This window comes from Narcine bancroftii, chromosome 2 (assembly GCF_036971445.1).
Source record: "Narcine bancroftii isolate sNarBan1 chromosome 2, sNarBan1.hap1, whole genome shotgun sequence".
Taxonomy (NCBI): domain Eukaryota; kingdom Metazoa; phylum Chordata; class Chondrichthyes; order Torpediniformes; family Narcinidae; genus Narcine; species Narcine bancroftii.
The window spans coordinates 284011724-284028252 of record NC_091470.1 but is presented as its reverse complement, the minus strand read 5'-3'; the positions used below and the strand labels follow the sequence as shown (position 1 = coordinate 284028252).

The 16529-nt window shown below is 38.9% G+C and overlaps 1 long non-coding RNA gene across 1 annotated transcript in view; it reads left to right on the top strand.

Moving 5' to 3' along the window:
* LOC138752706 (uncharacterized) overlaps window positions 1–16059 on the top strand; it is a 36372-nt gene extending 20313 nt beyond the window's left edge. Inside the window, exons 2-4 of the long non-coding RNA XR_011350857.1 lie at window positions 2730–2939; window positions 4027–4090; window positions 15845–16059. This is a non-coding gene — a long non-coding RNA (uncharacterized lncRNA). The remainder of the gene's footprint in view (window positions 1–2729; window positions 2940–4026; window positions 4091–15844) is intronic.
* The last annotated feature ends 470 nt before the right edge of the window (window positions 16060–16529 follow it).

Here is a 16529-nt window from a genome sequence, read left to right as displayed (position 1 = left end):
CCACTACCACTGTTCACTGCAGCCTGATTTAAATACCAGCCTTGTGAGTCATTAGATCCTGGTGTGCTGCAATAGTGAAGAATGCACCTTTACCTGTTGTGATATTCCATTTATTCTATGAATGTAAAACATGTGGGGTTTTTTTCTGTATGTGATTACTGAAATCAATATAAAATTCTGTTGTGCTCATTTTCATTTTAACATTTCCTGTCAAGTGAAAATTAATCTGGCAAATGAAAACTTAGCAAATAACCCTGTGAGATCAAATTTGGTCAAGCATGTCGGAAGTTGTGCTTTTTTGTAATAATACGAAGAACAGTAAACAAAAGGCACTTGTGTGCAGGCTTGTTAGAATTTAAGAAACAGCAGAAGATCGTGACAATATTTAGCACAGTGTAGGTTCAGCTCAATAAACAACTCTCTTCATTACAAATGATTTGTTTCTGAGACAGAAATATTAGTGACCCTGCATACGCCTTTTGATGTATACAATAAAACAACAGAAATTAATCCCTTTCCCATGACCTCTGCAAATGAAAATCCATTAAGCTAATTATATTGTGCTATTGCTTTGATGTTTTCTTATTTCATTCTGAATGCTTTGATGTGATTATGTCCAGCTACTGATGAACACACACGTACAGTTAATTATATAAAATAATCCTCTTTAGATGGGTGCAAGGTGACACTCTAACTAAAGTGTGAAAAATAACTAAAGCATGATAAAAAAAAATACATAATTATTTTCCAGGTAGATCTTCCAATTTCTCGTGCTGTGCTGTAAAATTTAATACATTGCAAGCCACAAAAATATGTTTTCCATTTATTCATTTGATGGCATCATATTTTTCTTCCATTTTAAATACAAAATCTCTGAGAAGAAATAATCTTCAGAAAACACCTTCATTAGGCAGATTATTTACTTAGATAACCAAGCTCCATCACTTGTGATTCTGTGCTGGTGTTAAAGCAACATTAAAGGCGATGTGCATCCAACATGGTAAGATTATAGCAATAGCTATTTACAATAGCTTAAATCTGTCACCATAGCAACTAAGATCGTATTAGTGCCATGAAAGATGGTAATGGAAATATATTGCTGTTGCGATCTGGACGATAATTGTGCTTTTGGAGGACTCTGTAATGTCTTCATATAAATGTTATTAAGTGAAAATTGGATTCATTTTCTGCTAATCATGTTTCTTGTAACTGTTGTTACATTTTGGTGTTTTACCCAACTATGATCCTCAAGTTGTGCCAAAGACTACTCCTGAACCCTTGTTGCATATGAAGCAGAAACCACCAATTTTATATGAAACTTATAAATGGTCATTTTAAAGATCTAATAATATAAAATAGAAGCCATTTTATTAAATATAACAGTAAAAGAAACAGAGGAATCTACATTGACTTTGCAAAGCTTTATATTAATAATACCTCCTAATTTTAAAAATAGAACAAATAATATTTCAATCCATATGAATTCATAACATAATACATTAATATTAATTTTGGCAGAGTTGAAAATCGACCACAGCAAATCTACCAACTGGTATGCACCCGTAGATTCTCCTTTAAACTGAAGTTAACAAGATCATGGGCATCCTGCACTTTGAGTACTCTAAGTATCTATTCATGGTACACCTCTGACAAAAATAATTCTTACTCTTGCGTTTCACAGAATATATTAATTGTACACTAATGTTACAATAATCTCAGTGTAGCCCACAAAAGGACTGGCTTCCTTTTTGATATTCTCTGGTAACAATTGAAACATAATCCAGAACAAAGGGAATCAGGCATGCATTTCGCAAAATTAAATGCTGTTAGTAAAAAATGAGTAGCAAGAAATTGCAAAGAGTTTTAAAAATATTCCTATTAATGTCTTTCATGCCAAAATTGTACACAATTTGTTGGAATCACACACACACACACACACACACACACACACACACACACACACACACACACACACACACACACACACACACACACACACACACACACACACACACACACACAAACTCACATACAGACAAACAATGCATACGTATGCAGAACCTATGTACGTATCTTCTGCACATATTTTAAAAATAAATATTATTTATAAATAGTAGTCAGAGGGAGCTGTATTAGCAGTTCAGCGGACATTCAGTAGCCTCACAGTCCATGGGAAGAACCTATCCCTCAGCTTGGTAGATCTGGCTTTAATATTTATGTATCTCTTTCTCAATTGGAGTATCTGGAAGATGCTATGTGCAGTGAGGAAGGGGCTCCTTACAGATTTTACGAGGTCACTTTAAACAACAATCCCAGTAAAATACATTAATATGGGGAGGGAGACCTCAGTGATCCTCTCTGGCACTCTTATGGTCCTATAGATTGACCTCAGATCCGATGCTTTACAGCAACTGTACAACTGTGATACAACCAGCCAGGATGCTCTTGATAGAGCTCCTATAGAAAGTTGGCAGAATGGTGGCTGGTACCTTGCCCGCCTCAGCCTTCGAAGGAAGTGCAGTCGCTGAAATATTTTGAGTCCAGGATAGGTAACTCTGAGGAACTTGGTGCTCTCCACACCTCTCAACTACTGAGCTATTAATAAGTAGTGGAGGGGAACATCTCTGGTGCTGCTATAGTCCACAATCACCTCCTTTGTCTTGTCCATGTTGAGACTCAGCTTGTTATTCTCACACCATTTCATGAGATTTCCTACCTCTTCTCTGTAGTGCGACTCATCGTTGTTGCTGATGAGGCCGACTACTGTTGTGACATCTGCAAACTTGATGACTCTTTTGGATCTGGATCTGGCGATGCAATCATGGATCAGTAGCGTGAATAGGAGCAGGCCGAGCACACAGTCTCTGGAGTACGATTGCATTAAAAGCCAAGCTGAAGTCAATGAATAGCAGCCTGATGCATGAGGTGCTGTTCTCCAGGTGAGTCAGGATTGAGTGGAGAGACAAGGCTACAGCATCATCATTCTGTAGGTGAATTAAAATGGGTCCAGCATCTCTGGGAGGTTCCATCTCCAAACACTCAAACTATTTCATAATGTGGGAAGACAGTGCCATTGGGCGGTAGTCAATGAGGCCTATTACTGTCCATCTCCGTTACTGGGATGATAGTAGCAGCTTTAAAACTTGAGGGGACAATAGAATGCTGTACTGACACATTGAAGATAATTGTAAGGACCTCCATCAGTTGTCCTACATACATAGTCCATCAATACCCGGCCGGGCATATTGTCTGGTCCACCTGGCTTGTGTGGGTTCGCCCTGAATAGGATTCTCCTTATCTTGGCTATGACTATGCAAATGGCCTATTCTTCATGGAGAGATGGAGCTTTCTCTGGTGTCAGCCTGTTCTTCTTGTCAAACCATGTGTAGATGATGATCAGTCTATCTGGAAGGGAGGTACTGTTGTCATTGATTTGCAAGGTTATCTTTTGATCTGTTATTATTTTGCTACCTTGCCACATGTGCCTCATGTTACCGGTCTTGCACAGCTGACCATGGATCCTCTGTGAATAACTACATTTTGCCTTCCAGATTGCACAGAAGAGTTTAGCCCTGGCTGATCTTAATGCCAATTTGCCTCCTGTCCATTTTTTGGAATTTTTATTTTTGATTTTATCAACAAACAATACCAAATTATCATCTCAGATAAGTAATTAAATGTGAATCATTAATACATGTTCCAAATATGACGCTCCTCCCAACAAACCACCTAATGAAGAATAAAAAAGGTGAAAAAGAAAGAGAAAACAAGAGAAAGAAAGAAAAAGAGAGAAGAAAAAAGAAAGCAAAGAGTAAAAGAGGAGTATCTAGATCTGAAATCTAATTCAACAAAAAGACCAATTAATTTTATCTATATTTCAATAAAAGGAAGAAAAATAGAGGGAAGAAAAATAAATAGAATAAGTATCTTATTTATTAAGCATTCAACCCTACATTTTGTAAGTAGTGTTCCAATACCTGCAAAAACATGTTGTATTTATTCCTTAAATTATCTGATTTTCTCTAGGGGAACACAACTATACATTCCAGTATTCCAACGGGCTATTTCCAAGAAAGAATCAGTCTTCCAGGTAACTGCAATACATTTCCTGGCCACTGCCAATGCAATTTTAAGAAACTCTAATTGATATTTGGACAGCCTCATTTTTGGTCTTATATCCGTAATATTTCCTAAAAGAAACAATTCTGGACTTAAAGGAAATTATTTCCCAATAATTTGATTTAATAAAGTTCTTAAGTTTCTCCAAAAGGGTTTCAATTTGGAACATGACCAGCTGGAATGTAAAAAAAAGAACATGTTTCTTTGCCTCCTGCCCTTAGTGTTGCATCTCAAGCTCTAAGAAGTCCACCCTCTGCATCAAACCATGGTTTCTGGTTAAGCCTGGTTGTGTTGCATTTGATGTCTATGACATCCTCAATGCACTTACTAATGTAGCCTGTCACCATGCTCATGTACTCCTCAATGTTTACCTGGCAATTGTAGGCAGCCACCGTCCAGAAAGACTTCAATTCAAGTATGTGTTCTCAAAGCACAGCTGTGGCCCCACTCCACAACACAAACACCACCCTCCCCCCCCCCCCCCGCCCCACCCCTTGCTCTAGCCACATCCTGATCTACCTGCGAACTGACTTAATTAATTTTTCAGCAGTCTGTATGCCGGGATTAGCAGGATGGATATGTGATCCAAGTATCCAAAGTGGGTCAAGCAGCAGCCTTGTATGCACCAGGGGTATTTGTGTACTCTTGATCTTGTGTGTTCTCGCCTCTGGTGGTGAAGTTGACACACTGTTGAAACTGTGGTAGAACAGTTTTCAGGTTGTTGTGATTGAAGTCGCCTGCTATAATCATGAAACAGTTAGGGGGAGATGTCTGGGTTTCGCAGATGGCACCATAAAGCTCATTCATTGATTATCTTTCATTCGCTGAAGGCAGAACATAAGCTGCAGTCGAAGCATCTGCGTTTCACCATCAGATACTCCATCTCTGCTGAACAGAAGGCCTTTATAACAGAAACATTTGTGCACCAGTTCTCATTGACCCCCTCCTCAAGTCTTGCCAGAAGCAGCCGCATCTCTGTCTGCCCTGAGGGAAATAAGGCCATCTAACTGGAACTCTGAGTTTGGAATGAAGTCTTGGAACCATATTTTTGTAATCACTAGAGAACAGTAGCCTTGCATTTCTTTCCGGTTCATATTCAGCCTCAGATAATCCCTTTTTTTTCTCTCTAGCAATCTTATATTTGTGAGTAAGATTTTTGGGAGTGAGGGACTGAAGAGGTTAATTCCATGTTCACAACGACTTCAGATTCCCTGAACCAGACTCCAATGCTGGCCCGCTTGTGGCAATTCTGTCTCCTTGCACAGTGCTTCTGATGGCCTCCCTCACATCTCCTCACATCTCCAGCGATCTGCTCCGTGGTTTACTGCAGAGTGGCTCTCTTGCATCGGCAATTTTCTCAGAATCAGAGTTGAGTTTATTGTCATGAACATACGTGATGAAGAGGGTTTGAGTATAGGACCAAGGATACCTTACTGCAGCTGTACAGGGCCTTGGTGAGACCCCACCTGGAGTATTGTGTGCAGTTTTGGTCACCTTATCTAAGGAAGGATGTTCTTGCAATGGAGGGAGTGCAGAGGCGATTCACCAGGCTGATACCTGGAATGGCAGGAATGACTTATGAGGAAAGATTGCACAAATTGGGATTGTACTCGCTGGAGTTTAGAAGATTGAGAGGGGATCTCATAGAGACATATAAAATTCTGGCAGGACTGGACAGAATGGATGCAGATGAGATGTTTCCAAGGATGGGAAAATCCAGAACCCGGGGCCATGGATTGAGGATAATAGGCAAACCATTTAGGACCGAGATGAGGAGGAATTTCTTGACCCAGAGGGTGGTGAATCTGTGGAATTTATTGCCACAGAGGGCAGTAGAGGCAGGTTCATTAAATATATTTAAGAGGGAATTAGATATATTTCTTCAGTATAAAGGTATTAAAGGTTGCGGAGAGAAGGCGGGGACGGGGTACTGAACTTTAAGATCAGCCATGATCTCGTTGAATGGCGGAGCAGGCTCGAAGGGTCGAATGACCTACTCCTGCTCCTATCTTCTATGTTTCTATGTATTGTTTTGCAGCAGCAATATTGTGCACTAGATGGACCATTTGGCCAGAATTGTGATCTCGGATTCACACTTAAACTCCAGGCTTCAGGGCTGATCTTTTCGCCATCTTATAATGATACCACTTATGTTATATGTTCTCATCTACTTTAGCTTGCTTGACCTTGTGTGTTCCTTTAGGTGTCAACAGATCTTGTGCATTGGAAGGTTGGTACGTATGCACCGACTGATCAGCATTTGGGCAGGAGAAAGGCCATTCTGTAGTGATGTACTGCTGTGAATCATTTGACTTCTGTGGAAATCCTCTTGTCCATCATTTGCTTTTATCATGAGGCTCTTCACCACCTTGACAGAACTCTCTGCTAGGCCATTAGACTTTGGGTGATGTGCACTTGAAGTTAAATGTCAAAAGCCTGCACAAGTATTGACAAAGGACTCAAATGCACTGCTCAAAAATTGTGGACTATTGTCTAATACTACCTCACAAGAAACTCCATGCCTCGCAAACACATTTTTCATGAAAATGATAACTGCTTTGCTGGATTTTGACTGCAGTGTTGCTACCTCTGGGTAATTGAAAAAAATAGTCTGTTACTACTATATAACTATTCCCATTACAGTCAAACAAATCTACTCAAACTTTGAAGTATGGCTTGTCTGGTGCAGGATGTGGCGTAAGCAGTTTTGCTTGCTACTTTGGTCTATAGGTAAGGCATATTTCAAATGAAGCTGTGGTCTTATATCTTGGTTCTTTCTTGGCCAGTACATCACCTCACAAGCTCTATGTTTGCAATTTTCCTCACCAAGATGTCATTCATGTATCTTCTAGAGTACCTCCTTGCATAGCAACACTGGAATCACAAACTTCTTCCCTTTGAGGACCATATCTTTCACAACTCACAGTTCAAGTCTGCTTGCCCAATAATACTGAATACCCATTGGACAGTATGGCCATCCTTTCTGTATTCGTTGAGCTCTTTCATTGTTTCATTTGTCTCTGTTGCTTTCCTGATCTGTTCCATCCTGGGATACAGGAAATTAGGTGATAATCATGTTGGCATGATTATCACCAGCTGCCTCCTCTGGACTTTTTAATTTCCAACTGCCACTGAGGGATCAACCATCTCAACTTGACTACCCACTCTTGTATTCCAACTTCACCTTCTCAGAACACTCTGCCCTCCACTTTCTCTGCAACAATCCCAACCTTGCCATCAAACCCGTAGACAACGATGGTGCAGTTGAGGTCTGGCGCACTGACCTCTACTTTGCCGAGGCCAGTCAACAGCTCACAGGCACCTCCTCCTAATGACCCCTCTCTCAGGACCCCACCACCACACATCAGGCAACTGTATCCAAAACCATCTCCAACCTCATCTCTTCCGGTCAATTCCCCTCCATGGCCACCAACCTCATTCTCTCCCACCCCAGCATTGCCCGTTTCTACCTCCTACCCAAGATACACAAATCCAACCTTTCAGGTAGACCTCTTGTTTCTGCCTGCTCCTGTCCCAATGAACTCATTTCATCCTACCTTCACTCTATCCTTTCTTCCCTGGTCTAATCCCTCCCCACCTCTATCCATGACACCTCACATGGCCTCTGTCTCCTCAACGACTTCAGATTCCCTGAACCGGATTGCCTCATTTCCATGATGGATGTCCAATCCCTTTATACCTCTATCCCCCACACAGAAGGTCTGAAAGGATTTTGATTCTTCATGGACCAAAGACCTGACCAGTCACCCTCTACCACCACCCTCCTCCACCAGGCAAAACTTGTCCTCACCTCAATAACTTCTCCTTCAACTCAACCTACTTCCTCCAGATCAAAGGAGTAACCATGGGTACCTGCATGGGTCCCAGCTATAAAGTTTGGTGTTTTTAAGCCAAACTCATGTTTCTCTTTATTTAATTTCAAATTGACATTCCTTGTCATTTTAAACATTTTGCATTAGTCGTGTATCATATTCATTCTCGGTGGACCCCCATACAATTATGTCATCCATCATGGTCTCAACTACAGGTATACTTTCAAATATCATGTGGATGGTTTTATGGTAGACTTCTGGTGTGGACAAGATCCCATATGGTAGACAAAGAAAGCAGTATCTTCCTTGTACAGTATTGAAAGTGAATTGTCTCAAACCTGCCTCTTTGAGCTTCATCTGCCAAAACCCCGATGGTGCATCGAGCTTGCTAAACCACTTGGCACCTGGAAACTGGGACATGATTTCCTCCCATGTTGAGACTTTAAAATGCTCTCTCTTGATGGCTTTATTGAGATCTCTTGGGTCCTGACATATACACAATGCTATATTTTTCTTTTGGATGATGACCAGTGAATGACTCAATCTGTAGGTTCTTCAATTTTCTGTATGACTTCCATCTGTTCCATGTGTGCTGGTTCTTGTTTAAGTTTGTCTCTAACTGGAAACAGTACTTTCCTATCTATGTGAATCTTGTGTGCACCAGGTAAACATTCAAACACCTCACAGACATCTGCTTCCTCTTCCATGAGTGTGGTGTGCTCATCTTCAGTCTGTGAAGCCATTATAAAAATTATTTCCACCAGATTGGGCTCTTCGCATGCACTCAGACCTAATATTGGCTGTACTCTCTTTTTTACAATCAGTAGCTGTGACTTTAGATAAATGGTTCTCAACCTTTTTCTTTCCACTCACATACCACTTTAAGCAATCCCTATGCCATTGGTGCTCTGTGATTAGTAAGGGATTGGTTAAGGTGGTATATGAGTGGGAGGGGAAGTCTGAGAATCACTGCTCTAGACCCAATTGTTACTAAAATATTTTGCTTGAGAAAAATTGTCACTGGCCTATTTCCTTTTGAGTTATGAAATCGTGCACATAACACGTCAATTAGGTATGATTAAAACAGTGGTTTTCAAACTTTTTCCTTCAATCCACATATCACCTGAAGGAATCCCTTACTAATCACAGAGCACCTATTGCATGGGGATTACTTAAAGTGGTATGTGAGTGGAAAGAAAAAGGTTGAGAGTGACTGCTTTAGATGCTGCCCTTTGTTTTGAAGATTACCATACAGCCCCTTTTTACTGGAACGTTTTCTCCAGTGCAGCCTGTCACTTTTCATTTCACTGGATAAATCTTGCTCTTTATGGTGAGGGTCTTGTAATCATCCATAGATAACTGATTCACCTGGGTTCCATTGTCAATCTTAAATAGAATTACTGTCTCATTCACAGTCACTGGAATGATCCATTCCACTTTACCAGCAGTAGCAGTCTGTAATGAATCCATGAAGAATTCTTCCATTTCTTCATCCACTGTGTTCATCTATCTCTTGGTAACCCTTGCTTTGCAGCACTTTGCAAAATGATTCTTCTTCCCACTTTTATTGAAGGACTTTCCATAAGCAGGACATATTTTTCGAATATGTCTACCTTCACACCTGCTGCATTTGCTGTAACTTTTGGAAACTCCTGGTGCTCTGCTTCTCAGTTTTCATCAGATGCACTCATGTGTCTATCCTTTGAAGATCCTTAGCTTGTGCTCATGTAGTCTCTGCTGTCCTACACATATTCACAGCCTTTTCCGGTGTCAAATCTTTTTCACGCAACAATCTTTCTCTAAGCTCATTATCTTGGATTCTGCAAACTATTCGGTCTCTAATGAGTGAGTTTTTAGAATCTCCAATTTGACAGGACTTACTCAGTGTATGAAGCTTGGCTAAGTATTGGTCAAAGCTCATACCTTGTTTCTCGTCATAAGAGAAAAACTTGAATCTCTCAAATGTGTCATCTTTACTTGAGTGTCCAAAGTGAAAGCTGTCTCATCAATTTGAAAACTATTATAGATGTCCAAGGCATCTTCACCCATCACATTTAGAAATATAGATGTTTTCTGTTTTTCTGGTCTCTCCCGTTTCACCGGCCAATAAATAAATGTTGAATCGCTGTTTGAAGCATTTCCAATTATCGATTAGATTACCAGTAAACTATATCAGTGTGGGAGGACATGACATGAACTATTGTCTTTCCTTACTTACTCACACACTTCTGACACCATGTTATATGCATTCCTTGAAGAAGAACAACCTTGCGTGGTTTTCACCAAACAACTTTATTTTTTGAGCTGCTTGAACTAACAGCACACTCATCTTTGATCGTAGTCTACTTTTTGTTCCCACAAACCACACACATTGCATACTGGGAAATGTAATTCTTTTTATGCATGCATAATAACACAGTAGCCATACTACAACATTAGAGCAGGGCAAGGACCATATTGCCAAAGCCTGTCTAAGTGAACATGGCAACAAAAGATTAGCTGCTGGCACAGGTGAACAATGAATTTCTAATTTAACTCCATTTTCCAATCCACTTCATCCTGAGCTATTGTCTCAATGATTCATGACTATCTGTGCCTAGAAGACATTTCAACCAAGGCATTTCAACCAAATTGCATCTTCTCATTAAGTGGTGCAGTACAGTTTTAAATGGAACTAGTTACCCATGATATTAACCTATTGATGCACCCAACTAATCAATTGCTTGGTTGATACTGGCCAAGGGTTATATCACTTCCATTTCGTAGGAAGTATGAAGTAAGGATATCCCTGCACTGAAATCTATAGGCAAGGGTTAATAGCACATTATAATTCTCATAAGCAGCTTCAAGAGCTTTTGAGTTATTCATGTGTTTAAAAGTGGACTTGGGTGGTCAGACAAAATAGAATGATTTGCTTTTGCAGTCCCTTATACAGTATGCATGATTTTCAATTTTTGGGAACTGAATATCTGGCAGGTAAATAGAAAAGGACACAAGGACCAATGCATACTTGTTTCATGTTCGTGATTATATCCAATTTCATCCATAAAGCCTGTAAGGGTTAAAATTAATTGCCAGTTGCAAGCAGTGAGTGAATAGCAATCATTTACATTTTCTTTTGAGTGTATCTCAGCAATGTCTTTGAGCCAAGTTCTTATGGCTTGTTAGAGATTACACATGTTAGTTTAGTTTCTTCGGTTCTACAAATGGTAAGGAATTAGAGTGATCTGATAATTTTATTGACCATTTAACAAAGATTTTGGCACAGTCTAACAATGTTTAATGTCTTGTAACAATGTATAGTAATGATAATAATGTTAACAATGTTTAATAAATTCTGGAAAACTCAACTTAACTTTAGTACAGATTTGTTTGAATGAAACATAGACAACAACAACATTCTAATGTCCTCCAAGTGATTATAAAGGAAAATAGTCACTACAAAGCCTTCTTGAAATATTTGACTATTGTTTGATCCTGTCAAAATACATTCCTTCAATCTTAATATGCCATTATCACAAACATTTTCTAGCAAGACTTATCCTGGTGCAATTCATTGGAGGTAATAGACTTTGAACCTCAGTGGCAACATTTTTTCAACTGAATAGCTTTTAATGTGGCTTCAGAGGGCAGCAAAAAATAGCCCATATTAATGAGGGACTGTCATATTTAAGTCCAGATAACAATGATAAGTTTACTTCTCTGAATCATGTTAATAATTTATTCCATTTTTTTTAAATACACATTTGGTTCAAGGATCTCAACTTTATATTTCCAGATTTTTTTATAAAAGAGATTTGAAATCTCAATCATTGATTATTATCACATGTCACTTGATTACTAGTCCTGGAATATCACCGTGCTTTGTCCACTGAGTAGGGGCATTGCTGGCAATACTAACATTTATGCTCCATCCAAAATAATCCCTGATCTGAGGAGGAAGTTAAGAATGAACCATGCTCATCAGTATTTTCCAGATCTCTTGTATGTCAGCGATTAAGAAAGGATCAATAGATTCACCAATCCAATCAGATTCTGTTGCACTTATAATTAACCAACTAACCTCCTATGTTTACTATTGAGTCACACAACAGGGAGAAAACATGAGAAATTTATTTCTGCTTTTTTCCCAAGGCAATGAGACCAACCTTCATGAGAATTACAACTTTCAGGAACATGTACTCATTAGGTGAAAATGTTCTCTGCTTTGGATATGTTTATCTGTTCATTTCCAAATGGTAGAACTCCATGAAGAGAAACAATTTTTGGGATCTGATGTATATTTTTGATTATGCATTTTGTATATACCCTGATTTCATCATTCCTACCTATTTAGAATAACATGTTGAATTTGGCTGAGATCAATCCCCTAAAGCATTTTAAAACCTTGAAAACTAATCCCCTCTACACTTCCTTCATTGTAAACTGCTCTAACCAATGGATTTTTTTCTCATGTACTGTATAACAGCCCATTGATTGAGGATCTTTCTGGATGTCTTTCTCAACACATTTCTTTCCATCTGAAATCTAGATATTCAGAAATATGTTTTTCATTCAACGACAACAATTTTTACTCTATACCCGATAGAGTGACCAACACAGTCCAAGTCCATTTCAGCTTTTCTTTAATCATTTCATTCTGTTTATTGGGCTGCAATAAAGGAATACCTTTAGATTAGATCCAGTCCCCTTTCTTGAAGCACTAACCTTACCTCTTGGTGCCTGCCACATTGACCACCGCCAGTGGGCTGATATCGCCTCAAACCGTGCATCTTGGCGCCTCACAGTTCGGCGGGCAGCAACCTCCTTTGAAGAAGACCGCAGAGCCCACCTCACTGACAAAAGACAAAGGAGGAAAAACCCAACACCCAACCCCAACCCACCAATTTTCCCTTGCAACCGCTGCAACCGTGTCTGCCTGTCCCGCATCGGACTTGTCAGCCACAAACGAGCCTGCAGCTGACGCGGACATTACCCCTCCACAAATCTTCATCCGCGAAGCCAAGCCAGAGAACCTTACTTGAGGTGAAGCCTTATGAATAAAATCTCAGTTACGATTGAACCACCTCTTGGACTAAACTTTTACAGAGGAAAATTAACTGTGCACTAGCTTTAAGATTAGATTTATTTCACATGATCCTGAAAAGGTTTGTAAAATGATGAGGCAAAAGCAGTCTGACAGAATCACTCATCAGTTCAAGCATTATCATTGAAGAAAACAATCAATAATACAGATTTTCAAACACTTGGTCAAAACCAGAAGGCTAATTGTGTGTGTGCTTTTTTTTTCCCATTCCTTTTATTCTTCTCCTCTAAACCTTATTCAATGGGAATTTATTTCCATATACACAGTGCTTCCAAAACATTGACATGAAACTGCATGTGGTTAAACCAAATAATATCTTTCTGAATATTCTGAATACCATTCTGTGCCCATTAAATGTCTTCTCAGAACGGTTTTGACCCAACGAGTGTGACAGTCATAATTAACACGATTCAATAATGCTTCCTCTCAGATATTTTGTGAAGTATACAACAGTGATTATCTTGTCTCATGATCTTTGTACATGCACCTGGGTTCTTAGCAGCATCAGTCTTCTCACGATGCACTTTAATGTGGATACAAACTTGACTAAGATGTTAATTTTTAGTGATTGCTCACCACATTTATTTTTGTCATCATATTTCACGATAAGAAATTGATAGTATCACTTATCATTTATTATTATAAGTGACGATCCTTTCCTTTGGCATTCAAAAGTTTAAAAAGATTGCATTCAAAAAAATTGTGTGTTACTGTGAAGCATGAAATGGTGTCTATCACCAATTATGTTTAGAGTTACGAAGTTCTGATGGCACCAGTGGCAAATTCAAGTATCAATGTAAATGCCCATGACCTCATTAATTCATTATTGATAGCAGTAATACATTCATAGCACATGCCACTTTCTTTCAGAGTTTCATATGATAAAGCCACCATTAGAACCTGGGTAAGGGTTAGATCTGCCACTGAAGTAGTTTTAAAACATTTCCACTGTGCAACGGTTCATTTTTTCATGATTTATTCTATCAGTACAAATGCTTAATATCAGAACAATTTCGCAGTATCACAAAATAGTTATGATCAGTGAGGAAGCCATTCAGCCCATCAAGCCCTTACCTTAAATAATGTATGTAGGAGCATTATAGCTAGTTTCATTCCCCAACTACTTTTCATAATCATGCAAAGTTAATGTTACCCATTCTGACTGTGCGAAGAGAGTCTAGGTGAACATGCAGAAAGTATCTGAGTGGAAACCTTTTCGGAGAAAGAGTAGAAAACCATCAAGAGTTCACTGCACAAAATGTTCTGCTAACTGATGGCTGCCAACAAACCTGCTTGTCCCATGATATTACAACCATTTGGTGAAACGAGTTTAATTAGCTGTGCTGCAAAGCAAAATATAGTTTCAGTCTGGAAGCAGATTTCCTTGTGGAAAACATAAATTAAAATGGCCCTCAGTGACGTAAATTTTGGGGACACTAACCACTAATCATTAAACAGAAGCCACTAAATTCCATTTACTGTTGTATTTATGCAAAACTGCCTTGTTTCCCATGTTTCTTTTGAGATACTATTTAGCATTCATCATATCCACAGGATATCTCTAGGAACTTTAAAATAAAATATACTTTTAAACTTTATACATTGTTGTGTTGCATCTCCAGATGCAAGAATGGTAGAAATAGGAGATGGTGATATATTAGCTCAGGCGTGTTTTAGGATTCTATCAAAATCTGCTTGAGCATAAAGTCCCTTAAGATAAAAAGTCAGAAGAGAGATAGTTTCAATGTCCATTTTGTTGTTGGTCATTTTGACCATGTGATGTAAGTAATCATTTATAGCTTGTTCATATAGTGGCCACCACTATTTGTATCTGCTGTAATCTGTTGCATTGAGGAGGAATTGCATATTTTCTGCAGCACCAACTTTTCCTTTTTCTGGTTATATGACACCTTTTGGTGCTGTGTTTTTCTGCATGTGCCAGCAACTTTAGTAGATTATTTTGACATGATATGGTATGAAAAGGATTGTATGAGTCATGAAATTTGGTGAGTTGACATGACAGTCCTGAGTGCGTCAGCCCCCATTCTTCTCTATTTGTTTCTCTGGTCTGCTGCTTTCAGTAGGACTGGCTTTTTAAAGACTGCATTCATTTCCATGCATTCCAACAGATTACACCTATTTTTGTAGGATTTAAGACAATTATTCCTTCACAGATAAGCAAGTGCATTGACCTAGATAACTCATTTAATGACCCAAAATATCATGACAGTCCAACAAATACTCTTCCCTAGTCTTGTCCCTCCTTTGTATACTGCTGACTATAAATTGGACTGAAAGTTGGAAGTGTAACAGAGAAACAATTTTCTGGAAATTGTGTGCAACGGCAAGTATATTTGAATTATCATAACTGATCAGACAGAGGAATGTGAAATTAGGGCTGTGCCATACCAAGTACAATACAAAAGAAATGGAAAGATGCATTAAACGAGAAATATAACAAAGATGTTGTGATAGTACAGATCTATCACCAATGTACATAGTGAATATAGTTACTGTATCTAGACTGTGCTTACAGCGATTGGCTGAGAGCTAAGCCACGCCTACTGTCTGGGCCTTAAAGGGTTGTGTCCCTAGCCAGGTCGGATCATTCCAGACTGGTCGGCCACCTGTGAAGAGCTCCTGTCTTTTGCTAATAAAAGCCTTGGTTTGGATCAACAAGTCTTTGGTTCTTTCGACGAGCTCTACAGATGTTAAGAAAAGATCAATTTAAAATATTTGTTTTGATCCATTGGAATTCAAAGCTGAAGGAATAAGATTCCAATTTTCTCTTTTTTTATAATTACAGAAACAGCAAGCTAACAGGCCCTTCTGGCCCATGAGCCCATGTCACCCCAAATACATCCATGTGACCAACCTCATGTGTCTTTGGAACGTGTGAGGAAACTATAGCATGCGGAGGAAACCAACATCTTATAAACTCCATACCGACAGCATCGGATTCTCACCTGGGTCGCAGGTGCGGTAATAGCATTGTGCTAAGGTCTCTACTAATATTCAAAGCCTGAGAGTTTGATTGGCAATAATTAACACATCACATACTTCAAAGGTATCTAAATTTGAAATGACTTGAAATAATTTACTGTGAATTAACTTCAACAGCAAAAAAACAGCAACTCATAGGGTCTTCAATGAAGAAGATAACTTGCCATCTTCACAAAGATGACATCAAACTGTTGTTGTGGTGGTTAACCATAAATAATATCAGGAATTATTAGGCTCACTGTTATTTTGATTTGGACAATCATCTTTCCACACCTTCAATGAGTGTGAGTCTTCCCCCATTGACAAGAATATTCATGCAGTTATTCGGTCAATTAGTTTTTGCTATATCCTCATGCCTTTCTGCAATGTTCTTACTTGCAGTGAAGATATTAGTAGTTGCATTTTCACGAAAGACTTTCTGATCCTTTGTTCTAAAATTGCCTTAAGATTTATAGATCAGTCTTTTTCCCATATAAATAGTATTAGCT